Below are 23,759 nucleotides of genomic sequence, written 5' to 3'. Positions count from 1 at the left end.
TTCACTGAAATGAAATAGTGCTTTGCCAAGGCTCCTCTCCCGCACGCTGAGCATCGCCCTGTGCTCGGGGAGGTCATGCGTCTCATCCCGCTCCCTCTCGCACGGCACATCCCGCCTCGGCGGCCAGCACACGGCCAGCGGCACCAGCCCCGCTGTTCCCCACCTCTGCGGCCCCCGGCCGGGTGCAGGGGGGCTCCGCTCCAGGCGAGGGGGGAGCATCCTCAGAGAGGCAGCGCCTGAATAATTCACAAGAGCTCAGCAAGAGAAACAGGAGCTGCTGCCCGCTGGGTCGCAGAGGAGCCGCTGTCTGTCCTCCCCTTCGTCCCCAGTGTCACTTTGTCACGCCGCTTCAAGGACCCATCTCCATCAGCCTCGAGAGCAGGGTGCTGGTGGCACAGCAGGTCCCCGGGAGCACCCCAGCACCCAGCACCACCACCCTGCTTTGCTGAGCAGGGCCAGCCCACAGCTGTGCAGGGGGACAGGGTGGGGACAGGGTGTCCCCAGCACCCACGTGGCCCCATTGGGATGGCACATGCCAGACCCCAGCAGCTCCTGGGACGGGGGATGGCATCGCTCCCCATAAAGCCCCTATTGTCACCGCGGCACGTGCAGGGGAGGGGGAAACACCCTCGGGGGGGTGGTGAATCCCCCAAGCCCTTCCCATCGCCAGCATTTTGCATTCCCCTAGCTCCCCTCCCGCGCCCCGCGCAGCTGCGCCTCACCACAATGGCCCCTTCTTGCCGCGTTACCGGCACCGGCTGCGCTGCCTCGGCCCCTTCCCCAGCGCCGACCTTCCCCGCCAGCAGCCGAGGCAGAAAAATTCATCCCTGTAAAAACAAAATCCATCCTGGCAGCCACCCGCTCTGGAGGAGAACCGTGAGCTGGGGATGCTCTCCCCAGCACGCACTGGACCAGTTATCCCAGAAACGCACCGGGATATTCAGCTGGTGTTGGATAGGGGGAAAGGGTGTGCAGAGGTGTCACTTAGGGGTGCTGGCAGCACCCAAAGGGTGGCTGGGAAGCCCACGGGGCTGTCCTAAAGCCGTGGGGACAGGCTGTGGCTGTGGCAGGACCATCCAGTTCCTGCAGCCCGGGAAAGACGGGATGGATGATGCTGGGGTGAGGGCACCCAAGGGAGAGAAACCACCATGGAAAATAAGGATCTCTTGGACCCACAGATGTGTTTTCTCCCTGCACCCAGCTCCTGCAGCCTCCGGAGGTAATTTCTGAGGAGGTGCTGGCTCTCTTGCTCTCTCCTTGCCGTCTCCGGATGCCACGTGCTGCTGCACACAAAGCCGGGGCATCGCCGGCACAGCCCCTCCTGAAGGGCTGCAGATCCCCTCTGGGGTTATTAAACCCTTCGGAGATGGGAACAACCCAACAGACTTCACTGAGGAGGAGGTAAAAATAGGCAGAGCTCAGCACTGCCGCGAGCATCCTGGTGGCATCAGTGTCACCAGCTGCAGGACCCACGGAAGGGTGTGGGGATGGCAGCGTGCAGCCCCCCCCCCCCCCCCAGGAGCCACTAATTGGTAGCAGCAGTAGAAGCATTGTCATTAACACTTGGGGCTGGTAATTAGAGGTGTTGCTCCCACTGCACCCTGGGGATTTGCTGGTCCCCGGGCTCCCGTGAGCACCCATGGTCGGTAATTACAGCCGTACCCCAATCCTATGTGTCCTCTCCCAGGGGTCTGGGGCCAGAGGAGCCCCTTCCCGGGCTGGGAGGGTGCACCCAGTCCCGTGAGTCCCCCCAAAGGGCTTGTGCTTTGGGTTTGAAAGATTTAAGGAGCCACCACTGTAAGAAACAGCTCTGAGGGGCTGGCTCCAGGCAGGGAGGGGGGGCAGCCCTCCAGGGATGGGGTGCTAATGGGGACCCAGGACTCGCTGCGCCAGAGGGGTGACACCAAGGGTGCTCGGTCACGGGGTGGGGGCATCTCTGGGGTGGTGGGTGCAGCCTGATGGGAGATGAAGGGTGATAGGGCTGGGTGCTGATGGCTGTCCCCAGGGGTGGAGCAGGACACGGTCGTATGAGCTGCACCCCAACATCACCTTGTCACTGGGGGCCGGTGCCCACCCAGGGATTTAACCCCTTTGCTCCTGGTGCTCCTTTATGCTGAGACACTCCCCCCTCCTCCTCCAGTGCAAAGGGTCCCCCAGGGCCACATCCCCGAGCAGGGCAGCCCCGCTGAGCACCATCCCCTGCCACCCCTCCTGGGTGCTCCCCCCGCTGCACATCTGGCCCCCATGCCACAGCTGGAGCGGGCGCCTTCTGCCTCTGTTTGTTTGTTCACAGCACGGCGGCTGCGAACGCCGAGAGATTCATTAGATAATTAAAGCTCGGTCGAAGCTGTCGTCAGCGAGTGCAGCTCCTCGAGAGGCTGCTGAGTGCTCCCGTCCTCCCGGAAAGGGATGGAGGAGGATGCTTCAGGGGAGACACCCTGGGGAAGGGGCCTCTGGGGAGGGGGCCTCTGCAATTACCCCCGCCCTGGGAGGAGGTGAACCACCATCCCCATCTCGGCGACACCATGCCACGGCCTGATGTCACCATGTCACCACCTCTGCCTGAGTGTGACCCGCTTACCCAGGCTCGTTAGCCCCACGAGGGGCAGCGAGGCTGAGCCCTGGCTGCTTAATTAGGGTCTGGGGGCTGCTGAGAGTGACCCCAGTGCGGGGTGGCATGCCGAGCCGTGCCGAGCCGAGCTGAGCACAGAGCCCCGGGCGTGCTCCGACCGCGCCGGCCGGGACAAAAGCAAATGTAGGTTAAGCACAAAGCGACGCGGCTGCGGCACACAGAGCCCACTCGGCCATGCCAGGGGGGCCGGGACAGGCCCCCACCGTGACCTCCTGCTGCAATTAGCTAATTGCTCCGTATTCCCGCGCAGGGACCCGGGGAGATGCTATTATCACTCCCTGCTGCACTCTCCCTGTGCGAAAGCTGCCCCGGGGGACGCTGTACCCCCTCCCGCCTGCCCCCCACGCTCCGCTGCAGCACTGGGGGAATTTGGGCTGGAAGAAGGGGGAGCACGTTGCCCCCCAAAACCCTCTGACCCCAGCCTGGCTGGGTGCTGTGTCCCTGATGTCACCTGCTGGGGACGGTGGGGACGATGCTCTTACTTAGCACCAGACTAAGATCTGGCTTTCCCCCCACGTTTTGGGGGTGTCCTGCTGCAGGATCCTTCACGGCCAAATTCTGCCCAACCCATCGAGTGGGAACCAGCAACATCCCACTCAGGTGGCACCTGGGATGAATGTGGGAGCCTGTGACATCACCACGAGCCTGCGTGACAAATGACATCATCAGACAGATTGGGCCCTTGTGATGTCGCCTTGCCGGGCAGAGGGACCCTCAGCCTGGTGACAGCAGCGAGGACAGGGGGGTGTGCGGGCAGGCAGGATGCTGATGACATCATCAGCGTGATCCATGACATCAGATGGTGACAATCAAGAGGGGACAGAGAGAGGGATCCGGGCAGGCAGGCTGGGGTGGGACATGGGACTGGCTGGGGTGTGGAGGAGGAGGAGGAGGGCGGCCCCACGAGCAGTGTCCCCAGCTCATGGCCGCAGAGCCTGTCCTTGTGCTGGTGACATATTGACTGACAATTCTTAATCAAGTGGATTATTAATTAGCAGAAGAAGCCGGCTGTTTAATCCTCCCCATCTCAGCCGGGCTCGGAGCCGGTGTTTTATGCTAATAGAGCCTGTTATCGCGGCGCGGTCGGTAGCGGAGGCCGGCGCTGCCAGGAGAGCGCCGCGGCAGCGAGAGCTGTAATCGCAGATTTCATCAGCCGCAGCATTTGCTGAAGCCAACTGCGCCCCACACCTCCACCCCCCCGGCGTGCCGGGACCCCCGCGCCGGCCCAGGGCACCCCGCTGCCGGCGGCGGCGGAAAGGAAAGGTTTGCATCCACGCCGCCGTCCCTGGGGCTCGAGTGATGACCTCACCCGCTGTGCATGTTGGTGACCTGAAACCTGCGGGATTTCACCCCAAAACTGGTGGGTGTCACCACGGGACTCACCCTGGACTGGCAGCCGGTGGTTGGGCACCCGGCACAGCCGCCTGCCACGTGCCTCTGTCATCTGGGCCATGCGTGTCCCCAGTGCTATGAGTGTCCCCCGTGCCGTGTGTGCCCCTTGTTGGGGGGACTGTTGCACTGGTGGCCATGCCACAGAGAACACAGGGTGCTGGGGACCAGCCCTGCGTCCCCCCAACTTGCCCACAAGGGTGTTACCCCCCAGGAGAGCACTTAGGCCACACGCAGCCTTGTCCCTGCTGCCTCCAGCCCAGCCTGGGGGGTACCGGCGGGGCCACCCCAGGGCCACTCGCCTGCCAGATCGGGGACAGGTGGAGGGGGCTGAGGACCGGCTCCTCCATCCCCATCTGAGCTGACGCCGGAGCCGTCCTCACCGCAGCTGCTGCCGTTTGCTGGATCCATCCTGCATTTCTCTGCCTTGTCTCAGCCATCTGCTGAGATCCCCACGGCCAGGGGGGTGCAGGTTTGCTCCCCAAATCCATACCCACGGTCCCAGTCCCACAGCATCACCAAGATCTGGGCTCTGAGCATTTTGCTCGCCATTTCGGAACAGACGATTTAATTTTGGTCCTAATCCCTTCCAGCGCCGGGCTCACTTACCCGTGCGGCTGTCGGCAGAGATTTCCCATCCCTAATTAAAGCTCGGCGCGTGTGGCGGCGATTCCCCGGGGACACTTCCCCTGCCTTCCCGTCTCCCGTCAAGATCAAGGGGATAAACCAATGTTACCGGGAAAGTTAACGCCGGAGGCAGCCGAGGAAGCGGTGACAAGCCAGCAGCAGCCGCGGCTCCGGAGGTGAATCCCCCCGCCGAGCGCTGCCTCGGGGCCTGGTGGGATGGCAGCAGGGGCTCGGGGCTCATGACACGAGTTGGGCAGGTCTCAGCCCAGCGCTGAGCCCCGTCTGTGGCACCTTTTTGTGTCCTTGCTGGGTGCGTGGTGTCACCGGAGAGCTGGGTCCCCTGGCCAAGTGTCCCCAGGCCCTGAGGCTGGCAGGGGGGGAGGTTTTGGGGTGCTGCAGACCCAGGGTGGGCAGCACCTTCCGTCGGGGTGCCAGCGCCGCTGTTCCCCTCCCGCTTCCCACCTACACCCCGAAATGTCCCACTCGTGGCCCAGAGCACCCGCTGTCCCCCCGTGAGTGGGCTGGCTGGGAGCAGGGAGAGCGGAGCTGCCTCCTTGCAGGCAGCCCTGCCTGCACCCGCCAAGCAACCAAACCCCGGGCGTCTGCCCTCGCTCCCGGCTGCCAGGCAGCTGCCAGATCACAGCGGCACCAGCCGGGGTTTGGCAGGGGGGAGGCAGAGCACCCGAAAACCCACCCACAGCCCCACGAGGTTATTTCCCAGGCCTGGTGGGGGGACGCATGTTGCAGGCAGGGATGCTCCCCGCTGCCTGGCACGGCTGCTGCCTGCTTAATTGCGCTGAAAGCACAACAGATGGCAGAATGGCTTCAAGATGTTCTTTTGCAACATTTTGGTGCTGCCGGGCTCCTTCGCTCCTCGCCTTCCTCCGAAACGGCTCCAAGGAGGGAGGGTGGGAAGAGCCCTGTGTGCATGGAGGGGGGGGGACAATGACCCCAACCACCATGGCCGAGCCCGGGGACACGCTGCAGCCGGGGAATTAAAGGGAATTAAAACATTTGTTGGTTTCACACTGCAGCGCTTTCTTCCCGCTGTAATCCCTGGGTGTGCTGCCCTTCCTGCCTGCACCTCCGTCACCTGCCTGCTGGTCCCAGGGGACAAAAGCCCCTTTGCCAGCGCTGCCCGCGGTGGGGCCATGTGCCCGCGGCAGCTGGTGGCAGCAGGCGGGTGCTGGGGGGTCACCTCCATCCCAGCCGGGGTTCTCGTGCTGGGAGGGGGGTGTTAAGAGACCTCGTGGGCTCTTCCAGCAGGTCAGGGTCCCGCCACGCTCCTGCCTGCGGGAAGGATCCGGCCCCGCTCCTCTCGCTGAACAGGTCCCAGTCCCGCTGGTATCGCCACGACTCCAGCGCCGGGAGCAGCGTCAGGGCCCAGCACCCACCAAGCACCCTAGAATGGTGTGTCACCCCCCCCCGAGCCTTGCTGGCGCTGGGTCCCATCCTGCGTGGCTGGGCAATGTCAGCACCCAGCATGGCTGTGCTGCGCTGGCACCAGTTACCAGCACCCCAGCACCCAGCATGGTTGTGATGAGCTGGCACTCAGCACCAGGACCAACATTCGGCATCCAGCCCTGGCACCCAGCACCCAGCATGGCTGTGATGGATCAGTACCCAGCACCCAGCATGGCTGTGCTGCACTGGCACCTAGCACCAGCACCGAGCACCCAGCCCTGGCACCCAGCACCCAGCATGGCCGTGATGGATCAGTACCCAGCACCCAGCATGGCTGTGCTGCACTGGCACCCAGCACCAGCACTGAGCACCCAGCCCTGGCACCCGGCACCCAGCATGGCTGTGCTGGACCAATATCCAGCACCAATACACAGCACCAGCACCCAGCATGTCTGTGCTGCCTCCAGCACCAGCACCCAGTGCCCAGTGCCCAGTCCTGGCACCCAGCATGGCTGTGCTGCACTGGCACCCAGCACCACCCAGCATGGTTGTACTGGACCAGTATCCAGCACCAACACCCAGAGCCAGCACCCAGCATGGCTGTGCTGCACCAGCACCCAGCAACACCAGTGCCCAGCACCCATCATGTCTGTCCCATACCAGGACCTGGCCCTGGCACCCAGCACCCAGTGTGGCTCTGCTGGACCAGTACCCAGCACCAGCACCCAGCGTGGCTATGTTGCACTGGCGCCAGTGCCCAGCACCCATCATGTCTGTGCTGTACCAGCACCCAGCCCTGGCACCCAGCACCCAGCGTGACTCTGCTGGACCAGTACCCAGCACCCAGCATGACTGTGCTGCACTGGCACCCAGCACCCAGCCCTGTCACCCAGCACCCAGCCCGGCTGTGCAGCTCCTCCACCTGCCTTCCCGGCAGCACACAGGGGAGCGGTGTATTAACACGCGGCTTTGATGAATTATTTATAAGGCAGGTGACCTCATTCATTCAGATTGATTTTCCTCCGTGTCACTCCAATTCCATCGTGCTCCTGGAACCGGCGGGCAGGCGGCACGGCAGGTACTGCGCCGCGGGGACAGACGGGGACAGCTCCGCTCCCGGCGTGAGCCAAAGGCCCTCTGCCAGCTCAAGAATTATTATTTTTATTATTATTGTCATTATTATTGTCGTTGTTATTATTATTAGTATTAGTATTATTATTACCATCATCATCACTAAAATAGAGGATATAATAATATACATATAAATACATATCTATTATTATAACATAAATACAGAACAAAAATTGAAATATTATTATTAATATCATTAATATTATTAATAATATTGAAACCGTCACCCTCCTCCTGTCCTCCCCAGGACCCCTGGGCCATGCCCCCGCCGCCTTGCCCAGTGCAGACAGACCCGCGGGTGCCCAGGCTGCTGCTGGCACAGCTGTCAGCAGGCAGGTGGCCCTGAGGCCACCAAGGGCGGTGCTGTCACCTCTGCGGGCTGTCCCCGGGCGGGAGGGTGGGAGATGGCAGCCTGGCTGCTCGCCACAACCCATTGCCTTAAGGGCGTGGGCTACAAAGGCACTGTCGGGTTAAAACTGGAGATATGTGGAGATATATTTATATTTAAAAAGAAATGTTCTTCTCTATGTTCAACCAGATGCTTGAGTTTATTTAAAAAATATATATATATAAAAAAAATGTGTGTGTCTGTGTCTGTGTGTATGTATGTGTGCATATATATATACACACACACATATATATATATTTGGTCCCCCCAGTGCGGCCGCTGCTGGTGCTGCTCCAGCCCCATCCCCCCCAGCACCCACGGGGAGAAGATGGAGGTCGAGGGCCGCATCCTGCACCCTGGCTGGGGGTTTCTAGGTGGGGGGCAGCAGCACTAAGGGGCTGCTGGGCCCGGGGCTGCCGGATGCGCCGCAGTGGGCTGGAGCAGCCCCTTCCCAGCCGCTCGCTGCCTGTCTGAGCGTTCCGTGCCTCAGTTTCCCTCCCGGGGAGGCAGGAGGAGCATCCCCCGGCGGGGGGGGGGAGGAGGAGGGAGGCTGGCGGGAGGAAGGCTGGAGGAGAGCTCGCTGCAGCCGGGAGATCTGTCGGTGCGGAAAGGTTGATCTCAGGGATGTGACAGACACCGCACGCTGTGGGAGGTGACAGATCAGGGCTGGCGGTACCCCCCGTGCTGTTGGCCTTGTGGCATGGTGGCCCGGCGGGGAGCATCATCCCCATGGCCCCTCCGCCCTCCCCGCCACCCCCAGCATCTCCCGGCCGAGCATCCCCCAGCCGAGCATCCCCCGGCCGAGCACCCGGCACTGGCTGATGGCCAATTCCCTTAACGAACCTGCCCGTACCCCGAATTCCCCCCTGCGCCAGCGCTGCCTAATGAAGCCGGGCCCGCAGCGGATCAGCGGGGCGGCTGCCCATCGCTATTGTCGCCTGACAATGAGAAGCGCCCGGCCCCGCTCCCCGAGAGCGCTATTAGCCCAAATATTTGCTTCCCGTCTCCAGGGTGACGGGGTTGCCAGCGCTCACCCACATCCCTCCTTTGATCATTTTCCTCTTGATCTTCAGCGCGCCAGTTCCCCGCGCTCCTCTCCATCTCCCTCGCCTCGCGGGGATGCGGGAGCTGGTGGCAGCCGCAGCATCTGAGCGCGAGGATGCTGCGGTGGGGATGAAGGCAGGGCTGGGGGGGATGGAGATGAAGGCCAGGGGATGAAGGCAGGGTTGTGGGGGTGGTGGAGATGAGGGCCAGGGGATGAAGGCAGGGCTAGGGGGAATGGAAATGAGGAGTGGGGGATGAAGGCAGGGCTGTGGGGTGATTTTGATGAGGGGTGGGGGCTGAAGGCAGGGCTGGAGGGGTTGGAGATGAGAGCCAGGGGATGAAGACAGGGCTGGGGGGAATGGAAGTGAGGAGTGGAGGATAAAGACAGGGCTAGGGGGGATGGTGATAGGGGTTGTGGGGTGAAGGCAGGGCTGGAGGGGATGGAGATGAGGGGTAAGGGATGAAGGCAGGGCTGGGCTGATGGAGATCCTCCCTGGGGAGGGCTGATGGGGAGCACAGAGCTTGGTCTGGGGGATTCTTGCATCCTCTGGCAAAGGGACCATGGGAAAACAGCTTCCCTTTACTGCACCTCCAATTTTTCTCCCTTTTGGCCCATTTTCACTCTGCCTCACCTATGGAGGCTGCAAAGCAGGAGATGGGGCTGTGATCCAGCCCTCTCAGGGGCAGACTTACAGATTCAAGCACCTGATGCAAACCCCATGGCCACAACCACCATCTCCCCATGGCCACGACCACCATCTCCCCATGGCCACAACCATCTCCCCATCATCACAGCCACCATCTCCCCATGGCCACAGCCACCATCTCCCCACCATCACAACCACCATCTCCCCATGGCTACAACCACCATCTCCCCATGGCCACAACCATCTCCCCATCATCACAACCACCATCTCCCCGTGTACATGCAGGGCAGTTCAATGGCCACGGATGGAAGGACAGACACTTGTTGGTGGGACCATGCTCCTTCCACTGTGCCGGGACAGTGGTACCCAGCTCGGCATCGTGGCAGAAGCTCTGGGGAGGATTGATCCAGCTTCTCCCTCTCCTTCCCCCACTCCTACGCACCCTTCCTGGAACAGGTTTTTCCCAGCCCAGGGAGCCAAGCGCAGCCGCTGGCAACCCAGGCTTGTTTCCATCCCTCCTAAGACTCACCCGGGTCCAACACCAGCTCTCGGGGTGGGGGATGGAGCCAGGAAATTTCCTGTAGAAAAAGGGGAATTTTGGAGCCAGATGGGATCAGCTCCAAAATCTCTGGGGATTTGGCGGTGGCAGGGGAGGGACCGACAGCACCGAGCGATTTCTAAGCAGCATTTTTTAAAAAACAAAGCGAAGTCTTTGCCAGAAAATGTTATTTCCATCACTTCGGCAACCACAAGTTGTTTCGAAGCAGTGCTTTGTGTTTGGAAGTGGACTCAAATACAGGAGATGGGGAAGGAAAAAAGCCTGGCCCAGCTCCCCCCACCTTCCCAGCCCCTTGTGCAGGATCCGGCCGGGTGGGATGGGCAGTGGCCCAAGGGTGGGCGAGAGCCACTGGGGTGTCGTGTGGGGCTGGGGCCGGTGCTGTGGGGTGGGAACGAAGCCTTCTGGAAATCCCACAGGAGCCGTGTTGGAGCTGCAGTGAGGGATGTTGAGGTTTGGCAGCTGGTGGGGCAGAACCGCACCCCCACGTTATCCCCCCACTGTAGGACAGTAGTGGGTGCTCAGGGGGTGCCACCATCCCCAGTGACAAAGCTGTCCCCAATGTCCCCATCCCTGGGCAGGTGGTTGCAAACCCAAACCCAAACCCCTTCACTTTGCAACACTCTGACCCCGCACCCCAAATCCCACAGGGAGAAGGGCGGGATCCGGCCTCCCTTCCTGAGAAACTTCAGTGGTGGCCCAGCTGTGGGCTCTGGAGATGGGCTGCGTGGGGGGGGTTGCCAGGAGCATCCCCTGCCTGGGAGCAGCATGGGGCAAGAAAGGACCAGAGGGGACCAGGAGGGACCATCATCAGCGAGCCAGGAGGATGAGGGAGGATCATCGCTCAGGGCCAGGAGAAACATTGTCATGTGGGACCAGGAGGGACATGGCTGGAGAACCAGGGCGGACATCACTGCAGGGCCAGGAGGGATGTGGCTGGAGAACCAGGGGGGACATCACCACAGGGCCAGGAGGGACGTGGCTGGAGAACCAGGAGGGACATCACCACAGGGCCAGGAGGGACGTGGTTGCAAGATTAGGAGTGATGTTGTTGCATGGAGCAGAAGGGACCAGGAGTGACCATCATCAGGGGACTGGAAGGACCAGAGGGGCCTCATTGCTCAGGGCCAGGAGGGACATTGCTGGAGAACCAGGACGGACATCGTCACAGGGCCAGGAAGGACCAGGAGAATGTGGAGGCCCCATTAGGGACAAGGCTTCGGGACCAGGAGGAATGCTGTGACATCGGGCTGGGAGAGACACCATCAGAGGAGCAGAAGACACCAGGAGGACATTGTCCCAGAGCTGGGTGTGGGGGACACCACAAGGCCAGGAGGGACCAGGAGGGACACTGTCACCAGGTGGGACCACCTGAGGATGCCGCAGCCACGGGGAAGCAGCAGCGCGGGTGAAAGGCCGTGGCCGATCGGCCGGGAGAGACGTGCTCGCCTGCACTTTGCTGCATGACGGTGATTAAGTTGCTTCCCTTCGTTATGGTCCCTTGGGGAGGTGTTAAACAGCTGCTAATAAAGACGGATGTTTCTGAAGTGGTGTCTCCGGAGCCTTTACATCCATTGAATTTCGGGAAAAGCCACGGAGATGCCCACAGCCACCGGCCAGAAGAGCAGCACCGTTGTGCTGGCAGCACCGCGGCGAACACCCCGCGCCGATGGTTGTGCCTTTGGGGCGAGATCTCCGCTGTGCGGGCAGCGAGGGGGATGCTGCGGAGGGTTTGGGGGGGCTCAGAGGATGCCCAGGGCTGGCTGCGAGCCTGGAGATGCCCTGGGGAGGAGAAGGGTGACCCGAGGGGCTGCAGGGAGGGGGAAGCGACGGGAAGAGAAGAAGAAACCCAGCAGCAACTGTCCATTAAAATTCATGAAACCTGTTAAAAAGCAGAAAGCAGCGTGAGCGCCTGGCTGCTGATGGCAAAGCCGGCGAAGGAGATGTTGGTGACAGCTCCGTACATCTGCAAACTTGGGGGTTAAACCCCCGTTCTCAAGCCGGGCTCTGGTAACGAAGGGTGCTTCGTTAGTGCCCACGTGCCAGGCAGAGGTGAGGGATGGAGGTGCCCAACCTCCACCTCCACACACATCCCTGGACCAGGGGCGCCCCTTCCCCTCACAGGGGACCCCCAAGCCCCCTGCGCTCCCTGGACAGTGATTTGCGTCTTAAAGCTCATATATTTTCCCTTTTCCCATATATTTTTAGCCCCCCCCCACGCACGCAACCCCCCTCCCAGCTGCCTGCGAACGGGTTTAACAAGCCACAGCGCATTTCCCTCGCCGTAATTAGCAACATTTCTGCAGGCAAATGGCAGTCAGGAGTGGAGGTGGCATTTCCTTAATTAAAACAATTAATTAGGGTGGGGTGAGAGGGAAGGTAAAACACCTTCCCTATAGAAATGGCTCTCGGAGCAGCCAGTTCCCCACGGTGGTGCCAGGGCTGTGGCTTCCCCGGGGTGACAATGTCACGTGTGTCCCTGTGGGTGTCCATCCTACGGTGCTGCCCTGATGGCTGAGCACCCCGGGGTGCCCCCCAAACCCTGATCTCAGCTCCTTGGCCTGCAAGAACTGGCTGCTTGTCCCAAAATGTCACCATGCCCGTGCTGGCCAGGCCCCAGCCGGAGCATCCCGGCGATGCCGGCAGCATGCCGGCCTGGTTCCTCGCCGGGTATAAATATCCGCATGTTACTTAGCGACTAATTGCACAGAGCGCAACAGCGGGGGGTGCCAGCCCCTAATGAGGATCTGGAATCACAAGCTGCTAATTACCCCTGTGCCGAGCTGCTGCTTGGCTCCTGCTGGGGTCTGGTTGTCCGGCCCAGCCGTCCGGCTCCCACCCGCATCCCTTACGGCATCCCCTGGCACTGCCGGCCTGAGACCCCTGTGCCAAGGGTTTTTGGGGCAGGTGGGAGGCCAAGGGCAAGGGTCTTTCCATATGGGTGCCCTCTCCGAGGGCAGGCGCCTTCCAGCACCCGCATCCTGGGATGCTCCTGGCTCTGCTGTGGACCTGGGCGCATCCCTTTGGGTGAATGGCCACAGCCGGGCTGGTGTTTAAGGACCAAAGGGTGCCCGTTCGCAGCCCCCCAGGACAGGCTCCATCCCCACACGAACTTGGCCTTGGTGAGCACGGCAGAGGCGGCTCTGTGGCTGGGGAGATGTGGGGTGACACGTTGGCACCCCAGCAGCTTGTCCGTATGTCTGGCTGCAGGACCCAGGGCCGGGGAGGCTGCGCTGCTGCTGCCCATAGCGGGGTGCTGGGGAGCACGGGGGGGGGGGAGGTGCAGGGGTGTGAGTGTGTAGTGGGGGGTGCATGCAGGGGCGCCTGCAGGAGTGTCTGTGTGTCCGTGGGTGTGTGCACACTCAAACAACGTGCTGGAGGAGCAGCCCCAGCCAGGCCGGTGGAAGCCCCCAGCAATGCCGACCCTTCCCCAGTGGCGCTTGTCCCTCTTGCCAAACTCATCCACCCCCTGGTTTGAACCGGGGCCTTTTACTTCATCCCAGAAGCACCAACACTCATGGATTCCCACTGGCTCCCCGCAGGACGAGGCTCTGGCACTCCCGGGCACAGGATTAACCTCCGGCTGAACCACCACGCTGCCACGGTACCTGGTTGCCTTTCCCTGGAGCAAGATGCACAGAATTCGGGGTACCCAGGAGCATCCCTCTGGGCTCAGCATCTCCCCCGAGGGGGGGACTTTTTTTTTCTAGGCTCTGGGCACAGCGTGGATGGTGGAAAGCAGGTCCTGGGTAAATATCTCCCGGCGGGTGCGTGCGGGGATGCTGCCTTCACAGGATTTACAGCTTCAAAGCCTCAGCCTCAAAGCCTGCAAATATCTTTTCATCATTTCAGCCGCGGTCTAATTACCCAGCTGGCCGCCGGCGCTGGCCGGCTCTCCCAGGTACGGCCTCCCCTTAATAGCTGGGATTTATTATTTAAATGTCATTTATTCAGCTCCTGTTTCCCATTCAGGCTCTGAGGGTGCCTGTGAGGTGCAGGGAGTCTGCACCCCAAAACCTGGGCACCCTGAACCACCAGCACCCACTTTCATGCTCTCAGCCGTGCTGAGTTATTAATTAAAGGCAAGGTATCATTCCCTGCTTCATCTTGGTTGTAATTAAATTGCGGGGATGCCGGGAAGCAGCGCTGGTTAACGCTTGCCGGAGGGAGATGAAGGGAATCGGAGTCATCCCAGCTCAGCTGGCGCATCCCGGCACTGCCCGTCCCACCCTGGAGGCTCCCCAGCCCCCTGACAAATTTGGGGGGTTTCTGCTCCTCCAAGGGACCAGCTCATGGCGGAGGGCTGGCGAGCGGCGGTGCTGGCCGGCGCGCTTTGGCGCAGAGCCTCCGTGCCGGTGATTTACAGCAGGCACCAGCCCCGCTGGCCCCGGGGCCACGTGCCGTGATGGATGCGGGGAGCAGCCCCGGCCGTTGGTGCCCGTTAATTATTCGCTTTGGACTGATGAGAAATTGCAGCTCCCGCTAATGATGGCAGCCAGCTCACCTCGATTTAGCCACAACCAAGGGACACGGTGGCGATGCTGGGGTCAGCTCTGCGACTTCCCCGGCTTTTCGGAGGGGCTGCCTTTCCCCGCAGCCGGCTCAGCCGGGAGGATAATTTATGGTTTCGTATCAGCGCCGCTGATCTTGGAGCCTTTCCAGCCTCCTCTTCCCTCTCCCTGCACCGCTGTTCCTCGAAAGCCAACTTCCCAGGATGGGATCCAGCTCCTCACCGGGCCATCGTGGTCCCTGGGATCCCTGGTCGTGCCACCCCTTGAGGACCTGGATCCTGTTTGTGATGAACTCATGTGTGTGCTGAGCTGTGACAGGGCTCAGCAGGTCTCTGGCACTGGTTGATCCGGTTCCTGCTCCTGTTTAAGGCTGCTCCAGTGCTCCAGCCGCAGGGATGGTGCAGGATAACACTGTCCCCATGGTCTGGGAGCCCTCTCCCAGCCTTCAGACCCCACCGGGGACATGCACCCACCCGGGAGCCACATAAGAGCATGAGCACCTCAGCACCCATTTGCAGAGCCTAATTTTAAGGCGCCAGATTGCCTTTTAGTGATTAAATCTTCCGTGGAAGTGGGGAGTGGGGTCTGGCAGGGGATCTGGCAGGGGAAGGTCAGCGACAGGCGATGGTGTCCTTGCAGCTGGGGAACAGCCTCAGTGCCACCAGCAGGCTTCAGTTTTGGGAGATTTTGGGAGATTTTTGTGTTTTCTCAGTGGCTGTTGGAGCTCTCTGCAGCTGGAGGAGAGGCAGAGATGGGAGCAGGTGGCTAAAATAGGCAGAGCCCTGGGGATGCAGCACCATGGCGGTGCCCAGAGGCCACAGTGATGGGCACCGGGTGGGTGACACTGCCGGAGAGCCAGGTGACCGCCATGGCACGGGCAGGGTTAAGGCAAGTGGCTGCAGGCAGAGCCCTGCCAGGGGGATTATCCGTGTCCCTCTGGTGCAGGCAATTCCCTGCCTTGTCCATCGATCCCTGCGAGGTGTTAAAGAGAGGCTGGAGCATCGATCGGAGCAAAGCCCTGGCCGGCAGCGAGGCCGAAGGCTTCCCCGGGCAGAGGGATGCGGGATCCAGCCTTGGGGGCTGAAACACAAAGAGGGGAGCGTTCCTGGTGCGATTCACCCCCAGAGGTGCTGGGCCCCCCCACCCTGGTACAGACACCCCTTAGGGGACAAGGTGTGTCAGGGTTGGGGACACGCAACGACGTGATGCTCGGCCATGGGAAACGCCGACGAAACCTCTCGGCGCCTGCCAGGCGCCCGTGGTGTGCCGGCTTGGCACTTCACCGCCTCAAACCGCTCGCTGGACCGTGTCCCGGGCGCTCGCGGTGACAGACGGGGACGTTAAACAAGCCACGGGCTGATGCCCAAAGCAACCGGCCCCGTGGCTCCCGTGGCACCTGGTGTGGGTTTATCCCCCACGCTGGGATGCGGCGGGTACCGAAGCATCACCCCGTGGTGCTGGGTACCACACCCCCGGCGTATAAATAATACACCGATAAAAAGATAGGATTCCATTTTCCTGAAAAGAAAGGATGGGCTAAAGACAAAAGAGGCCGTTTACCAACCAGCTGGCAGCCCAGGGAAAATTGCTATCAAGGTAAAAAATCACAGATAAAGGAAAGGAAAGAGCTGACCTTAACTCCAGTCCTTAGACAGGGAGGAAGGGCAGGATTTTCACCATTTAATTGGGTTTTTTTAACCATTTAGGGTGGTTTGTTTGCTCCACTTCAAAGCTGGGAGTGAATCTTTTTTTACTAACTCACTGTAATAATAGCATAAATAAACAACAGTTTTAAAAAATCAGCTCCTTTGACTCTGATTGTCCTTGAATTCAGTGAATTTAGTCGTTGTTCAAGGAACAGAGCCCCATGTGTGTCCGCTGCTCCTGAGGTTTTATCCTCTTGGAGAGGAGACATCTGAGCTTCAGGATTGGGCTGAAAGCTGGAGAATAGCGGATGGAAGGGGAAAAAAAAACCCATATAAACGGCAGGATGGGTTCAGCAGCCTCCTCCAAGTTTGTGTCATTATTTTGGGTGAAATTCGCGTGATTTCTTTTCTCTCTTGGCCATGGGAGGGGATTTCCCCCCTTCTCCAGGTCTTGTCTCTGCAGCGGGTGTTGCCTGAGCTACCCTGGGGGGGGGCAAAAATGCTTTGGCTTCGGCTGTGCCGCCCGGCGAGCGCCGGCGTTAGCCACGCTTGAGGGGAAAATCACAATCGCTGCCGGGGCCGGCTTTTCCCTGGCAAGAGCCGCTCTGCCAAAGGGCACCAGTATGGGGGGGCCGGTGGCATCCGCACCAGCTGCCTGCCATGGGCACAGGCAGCTTTGGGGGTGCTGGTACCCGTGGTTGGGCTGGGGGGGGGTCCCTTGGGCACGGCGCTTTGGGCTGCTGGGGGAAGTGAGGCACAGGGTGGGAGTGAGAGGTTTCCAAGGTGGGGGGGACACGGGGCAAGGGTCAGTAGGGTGCAGTGGTGGTGGAGGGTGGATGCAGGGGAACTGTGCTGCCTCACCCCATCACCCCAGCAGGCAAATTTCCCCCACCACCCCGAAAACCTTCGCTCTGCTCCTCTTCCTTGGCAGGATTCGGAAACCCAAAGGATTTTATCCTCATGGGGAGAAAGGGGAAAAGCTGGGGAGGAGCAAGGATGGGTGACAGTTCTTCTGAGGAAAAGGTGAGTGTGGCAAAGTGCTTCAGCAGGGACCCGAGGAGACGGGCACCTCCTTGGCCCCCCCCGGCGTCGTTTCACCGCCGGGAGGACGGAGGAGAACAGAAAGTCTCCGGGTTGGAAAAAGGAGGTTGTGAAAGTCACTGGCTCCGGATGGAAATGGAGCAGGAGAGAGCTGAAGGGGAGGTTAAAAATAGCCCTGGCTCGGTGGGAGACTGGGGGGGGGCTGGAGGGGACATGGGGACAGGCTGGGGTGTGGGGATGGCTGGGAGGGAAGGGCCATGGGCTGGGGGGGCAACAGCTGGATTGGGAGAGATTGGACTCCCAGGAGCACATCTGGATGGGGGAGCCCTGGGTGACAGTGGGAACAGCTGGAATGGGGTCGGGGGGGGGGGGCAACAGCTGGATGGGAGAGCCCTGGGATGGCAATGGGAACATCTGGACAGGGGTGATGGGGCACATCTGGATGGGGGAACCCTGGGATCACGGGGAGAGCAGCTGGAGGGGCTGCGCTGGGCCGGCAATGGGAACAGCTGGATTTGGCCTTGGGGACAGGAGAGCCCGGGGATGGCCATGGCTGGGTGACACTCATGGGGACAAGGGGCTGTCCTGCCCAGCACCAGGCCAAGCCGGGTCCTCACGGGGCTGGGGGGGCTCTGACTCTTCCTGGCCACCCCCAGAGCAGCCACGGAGGGTTTTTCTCTTTCCAGATGAACTTGATGAAGTTACCGCTTGTCTCCCGGAGCAGGGAGACGGCAGCGGGGTGGCAGGAACGAGGTCATTAAAGCAGAAAGAAAAATACATTAGAAATGTTCAACTGCTCAGTCTAGCCTGAAATGTGCTTAAATCAGCCCTGAGTAAACAATGAGACGGGATTAATCGCAATTAGTTTTCAGTAGAAAGGTGGCATCACCCTCCCCAGCTCCCCAAGGGCTTGTTGGGGATCCGGGGATCACCTGGCCAGATCCAGCCCCGGGCAGGCGGGTGCCAACATCCTTCCCGAGCCCGGGGGCTGCGGGGAACCGCTTTATCTCCGCCGAGGCAGAGACGAGGGTCCGACAGCAACCGGAGCTTCAAAGGGAACCTGCAAATCCGGTGCATGCAAAACCCCAGCCGGCACCACAGATAAACAGGGACGTGGCTTGTCGGCCTCTGCCAGCCCGTGGCTGCCGCGGCACGGGGCAGTGCTCGGTCCTGGGGTGACGCTTGGCCCCAGAGCGATGCTCAGCCCTGGGTGATGGTCAGCCTTGGGGTGATGCTTGGCCTTGGGGTGATGCTCAGCCCCGGGGTGATGCTCAGCCCCAGAGCAATGCTTGGCCCTGGGGAAATGCTCAGCCCTGGGGTGATGCTCAGCTCTGGGGTGATGCTTGACCTCAGGGTGATATTTGACCTGGGGGTGATGCTCAGCCTCAGCACACAGCTCCAGGTTTTTGCAGTGCCCCATCTTCAGGGAGGACTTTGGGGGCTGGGGACGAGCCAGCAGAGCTCAGGAATGCATCAGGAATCACAGAATCACAGAATCATCTCGGTTGGAAAAGACCCTGAAGCTCCTCCAGTCCCACCATGAACCTCACCCTGACCGTTCCCAACTCCACCACATCCCTCAGCGCTGGGTCAACCCGACTCTTCAACCCCTCCAGGGATGGGGACTCCCCCCCTGCCCTGGGCAGCCCATTCCAACGCCCAACAACCCCTTCTGCAAAGAAATCCTTCCTAAGAGCCAGTCTGACCCTGCCCTGGCGCAGGGAAGGGGTGAGGACGCCGTGGCCTCTGCGTATCCGGCAGCCCCAGGTGCTGAGGGCTGGTGCTGGGCTCCCCAGGGAGCCGGGTGCTGCTGCCGGTGGCCCCTGCGGGGTGGGGACTTGCTGGTGGCCCCCAGGTCCCTCCAGCCCTGGGAGGCTGGTGGCTGGCTGACACAAGTTGCCAGGTCTCAGCTCACCACCACCCTCATCCCCAAACCCCTCCGTGGCAGGAGGGATGGAAAGGACACCTGCTGCCTTCAGAACGGGGCAAATTCAGTCATTTTTGGGGCTGCCCCATGTGTACACAGCATCTCCCTCCCTCGCACCGGGAAAGGCCGTGCCCAGCACCTCATCACCTTCTCCCTGACGGCCTCAGCCTGGCGGACGGGGAGTGATTTGTAAATATTTAAAACCCAACTCAAATCGCCCCGGCTGGGGCGGGCGAGGGCTGCGGGGGGGAGGCAGAGCCCGCTGGGTGCTGGGTGCTGCCCCTCGCCCGGCACCCACACCGCAGGGTGCACCCATTACCGGCGGTGATTAATTGCTGGAGCATCATCAGCATCTGTGCACCCGTGGGGTCCTTCTCCCCCGCCCCCAGAGCGCAGCCCCCATCATTAGCACCCAGAAAATGTTGGGTTTCTGGCTGGGAAAACACAGCAGATATGTACATTAAACATCAAATTATAAAATTAACAGATTCAAACTGAGGATGATTTGCATGTGCAAATTAACTTAATTACCACTCTTCCTCCCCGAGCGCCACGGCGTGCAGGGGAAGGGCCGACGGCCGGCGGCAGGTGCTGGGTCCCCAGCGGCGTGTTTTGGGGGGGCCCAGTGCCAGCTGGAGAGGTTTGGGGGGGGGCGATGGCGACGCCGCCAGCTGAGCGCACGCAGCCACACGCGTGTCCGCGCGCACACACGTGTGCACACGCGCATCCACGCCCGGCGGCACAGAGGCGGCTCTGTGGTGGGGTGCCCCGGGTGGGTGGCGTTGGCACGGGCAGTGCCCCCCCCCCCCCGCGCCGCAGCACCCAGGGGCAGCGCCCCAGCACCCGGCACCCGCCCCAGAGGCTTCGACCGCGGCTGGTGGCCCGGGGAGAGGCGTTGGCCGAGCCGTAGGGTGGGCACACGCGTGTACATGTGGGCACACGCATGTCCGCGCACGCGTGCGTTGGCACATGGATGTGTGCGTGCATGCTAGTGTGCACAGAGGTGTGTGCGTGCATACACACATATATATGCACATGGGTGCGGGCCCGCACATGCATATACATACACGTGAACATGCACACGCATGCACACACATGCAGATGCACACACACGCACATATGCACACAGACATGCACACACACACGTATGCACACACATACCCACATGCAGGCATGCACACGCACACACACATATGCACACGCATGCACACACACGCACACATACGTGTACACACGTGAACACACATATGGATGCACACACATGCACATGCAGGCATGCACACACGCACACACACATGCACATGCACGCACACACATGCACATACGCACACACACATGCACATACGTGTACACACACATGGATGCACACACATTCATATGCAGGCATGCACACGCGCATATGCACACACGTGCACATGCACATGGACACAAACATGGATGCACACACGTGCACGCAGGCATGCACACACACATGCACATATGCACACGCACATGCACATATGCACACGCACACGAACACGCACATGTATGCACACATATGCACATGCAGGCATGCACACGCACATGCATGTATGAACACATGCACACACATGCACACACACACACGCACACACATGCACATGCACATGAACACACACACGTATGCACACACATGTGCGTGCAGGCATACACACACATGCATACACACGAACATGTACATGCATGCACATACATGCACATATGCACACGCATGAACACACACATGGATGCACACATATGCACATGCAGACATGCACATGCACGTACACACATACACACATGTGTGCATGCACATGGACACACATGTGTATGCACACACATGTGCATGCAGACGGGTACACACACGCACATATGCACACACAGATGCACACACATGCACACACACACGCACATATGCACACACACATGCACACACACACGAACACGCACATGTATGCACACGCACAGGAATGCACACACACATGCACACACATGCACACACACACGTACGCACAGGCGTGCGCACACACATATGCACACACATTCACACACATGCACACGTGTGTGCGCACACACGGACACACCTCAGCCTTGCCCCAGCCTCCCCCATCCCCTTGCTCCTGTCACTGCCCCCCCCCCCCCCCGCTCCCAGTCACAAAGCCCTCAGCGCTGGGACACCCCCCCCAGGGGTCCCTGCACCCCCCCTGTTGGGGGACGCGCCCCCTGCCCCACCCAGCAGCACCCACAGGGCCCCCACCCTCCGGAGCAGCACCCACCCCCGGGCACAGGGCTGCCCCCCCCCCCCCCGATGCTGCTCCCTGATCCAGGCGCAGGGAAACGCCGGGATAAAGCGGAATTAAGGGAATAATTTGTTGGGAATTATCTCCCCCTTCTATCCTCTCGGGTTTTATTTCTCTTCCCAGCCCAACCCTTGGGTGACACCGTGCCCGGAGCACCCCCAGCCCAGCACCCATCCTGGGAGGGTGCTGCACGATTCCCAGTTCGCCCAGTTCATCCCACACAGAGGGTTGCTGGGCAAGGCACGGGCCTTCCCGCAGGTGCGGGCAGGCAGCAGAGCAGCAGCTAATTAGGAGCCAGGCAATTAGCTCGCTGCGAAGGGCAGGACCGGGGCTGGGGGACCTTCCTGCCCCCCCGCCCCCCCGCCCGAGGAGGGCTGCGGGGGTGGGGGGGGGGTGCCGGGGGCTGGTTGCAGGGAATGTCCCCAAAAAAACGATGCTGGTGGCTGGTCCCCACCCGTGGAGGGAGCACGGGGAGGAGGGGACCCCCAAGCTGTGGTGCCTGACCCCCCCCACCCCGTCACGAAGCTGCTGTGCCCCATGCCAGGGCCCCCCCCGGGGCTGGGGGGGCAGCCAGTGTCCTTGTCCCAGGGACCTGCTGTGCCCCAGGTCCCTTTGGGGACCAGCCCTGCATCCCCCCGGCCCCCCCAAGGCTGCTCCCATCACCATGTGTGTGTTGGGGGGTCCCTGTCCTGGGGAGGAGCCCCCGTCGGGGACCTGATCTTGGGGGGGGTGGGGGGGGTCTGCCAGCAAGGCTGGGGGCTGCTGCGAAGGCTCCGCTCCCCACCACCCCTGCCTAGGCCCCAGCAGGGTTTGGGGGGGCCGGGGGGGGCGCACAGGCAGGGGGATGGTGTGGGATCTCGTGCCAGCACAGGCCTGGGGGCCACAGCCCACCCCCCCATGTGCTCGGCATGCACGAGGCCGGCGGGGTGCAGGCACCCAGCGGCTGACCCCCCCCCTCCGACACCCCCCCTTCCCTCTTCAGCCCACAGGGAGGCACCCCCCACCCCCCCACCCCGCAGCAGAGAACGGCACCGCTCATCACACGTGTGGCTGCAGGATGTACAGGAGCCAATTATCTCCTCGGCCACTCGCTCCATTTCCGAAAGGTCAAATAAAACCCCACAGCCTGGGAATAAATCCTGGTCCGGCGACTGCGGATGAGAAAAACCCTCCGCGAGCTGCGGGTTTGTTTTTTTTTTTCAAAATGTGGAATAAAATCCCTTCCCGGGAGGGGTCCTGTGCCCAGCTCAGCCGCGGGATGCGGGGTGCCACGGGATGCCAGCGTGCCGTGGGATGGCGGCGATGTTCAGCAAAAAGCTTCTCAGCGATGCTTGGAGGAGACATGGGAACCGGGGAGGAATTAATTCAGAGTGTTAATTGGCCTTAATTAGCCGGATTTTGGCCAGCGTGGGGAGCTGAGGGCCGGGAGTGTGTGAATAGGTCAAGGGGCTCGGCCGTGTCCCCTCGGTGTCCCCCTGGGAGCGGTGACTCAGGCGCTGAGTCACGGCCGTGGTTTCCTTCCCCTGGAGACCCCCCCTTCTGCCACGGGCAGCCCAGTGTCCCCCCCACCCCCCCCCCCGGGGGTGGCTGTCCCCTTCCCCACCCCCGGGGACCGGGAGGAGAGACGGGAAGAGGTGAATCACCGGCGGCGTGAGAAAGCTCCTGCTCGCCGGGGCAGGCTGAGCACTGGGCACAACTCAGCGCAGGGATGAGGCGGGGGGGGGGCCGCGCTGCCGCCGCACCCCCAGCTCCTGCTTCTGCGGAAACCCAACTCCGGAGCCGTGACACCGCTACCGGAGGTCGGTGGCATCGCCCACGGCGCACCCCAGCACCCATGCCGAGCAATCTGCCGGGGGGGGGGGGGGGGGGGGGGCTGGTTTATTTCTGACTACCCTGATTTGGGGTTTTTTTTTTTGGGGAAAGTTCAGCTAAAACAGGCTGGGGAAGCAGATGGCGTTTGTGGGGGGGGGGGAACGGCGATAAAGCATCGAAGCAGTGAAAGCAAAGCACCTTCTCCCGCCGCGCTGGGCCCCCACCCTGCGTGTCAGCGCCAGCCCAGGGGGTGCCCCCCCCACCCCCCCACCCCGGGGCACCCACCCTGGCCTCTGCCGCACCCCGGGGGGGGGGGGGGAGGTTCAGCCCCCCCCTCGCTGCGGTCGGGCAGCACCCGCGGGGCAGCTCCGAGCCCTCGGTGCGAGGGGAAACTGAGGCAGGGGGCTGGGGGTGTCACACCGGGGGGGCGGGGGGGGGAAAGGGGGGTCAGGGGACCCCCTTGTGCAAAGGGAAACTGGGGGCACGGCTGTGCCACCCCTGCAGTGCCGGGGAGGGGAAGGGGGCGGTGGGGGGCCCTTTTGTGGGGGGAAACTGAGGCAGGGGGGCAGGGATGTGCTTGGCAGCAAAAGGGGGGGGAGCCCCTTTGCCGGGGGGGTGCGAGGCTGAGGCGGGGGGGGGGGAATGGGGTCCCACCGCCTCTCTGTGCTGGGAAAGGGGGGAACTGAGGCGGGAGGGGGAGGGGGGGG

This window comes from Strix uralensis, chromosome 27, assembly GCF_047716275.1.
Source record: "Strix uralensis isolate ZFMK-TIS-50842 chromosome 27, bStrUra1, whole genome shotgun sequence".
In the NCBI taxonomy this organism is placed as follows: Eukaryota; Metazoa; Chordata; class Aves; order Strigiformes; family Strigidae; genus Strix; species Strix uralensis.
This window is presented reverse-complemented; position numbering follows the sequence as displayed.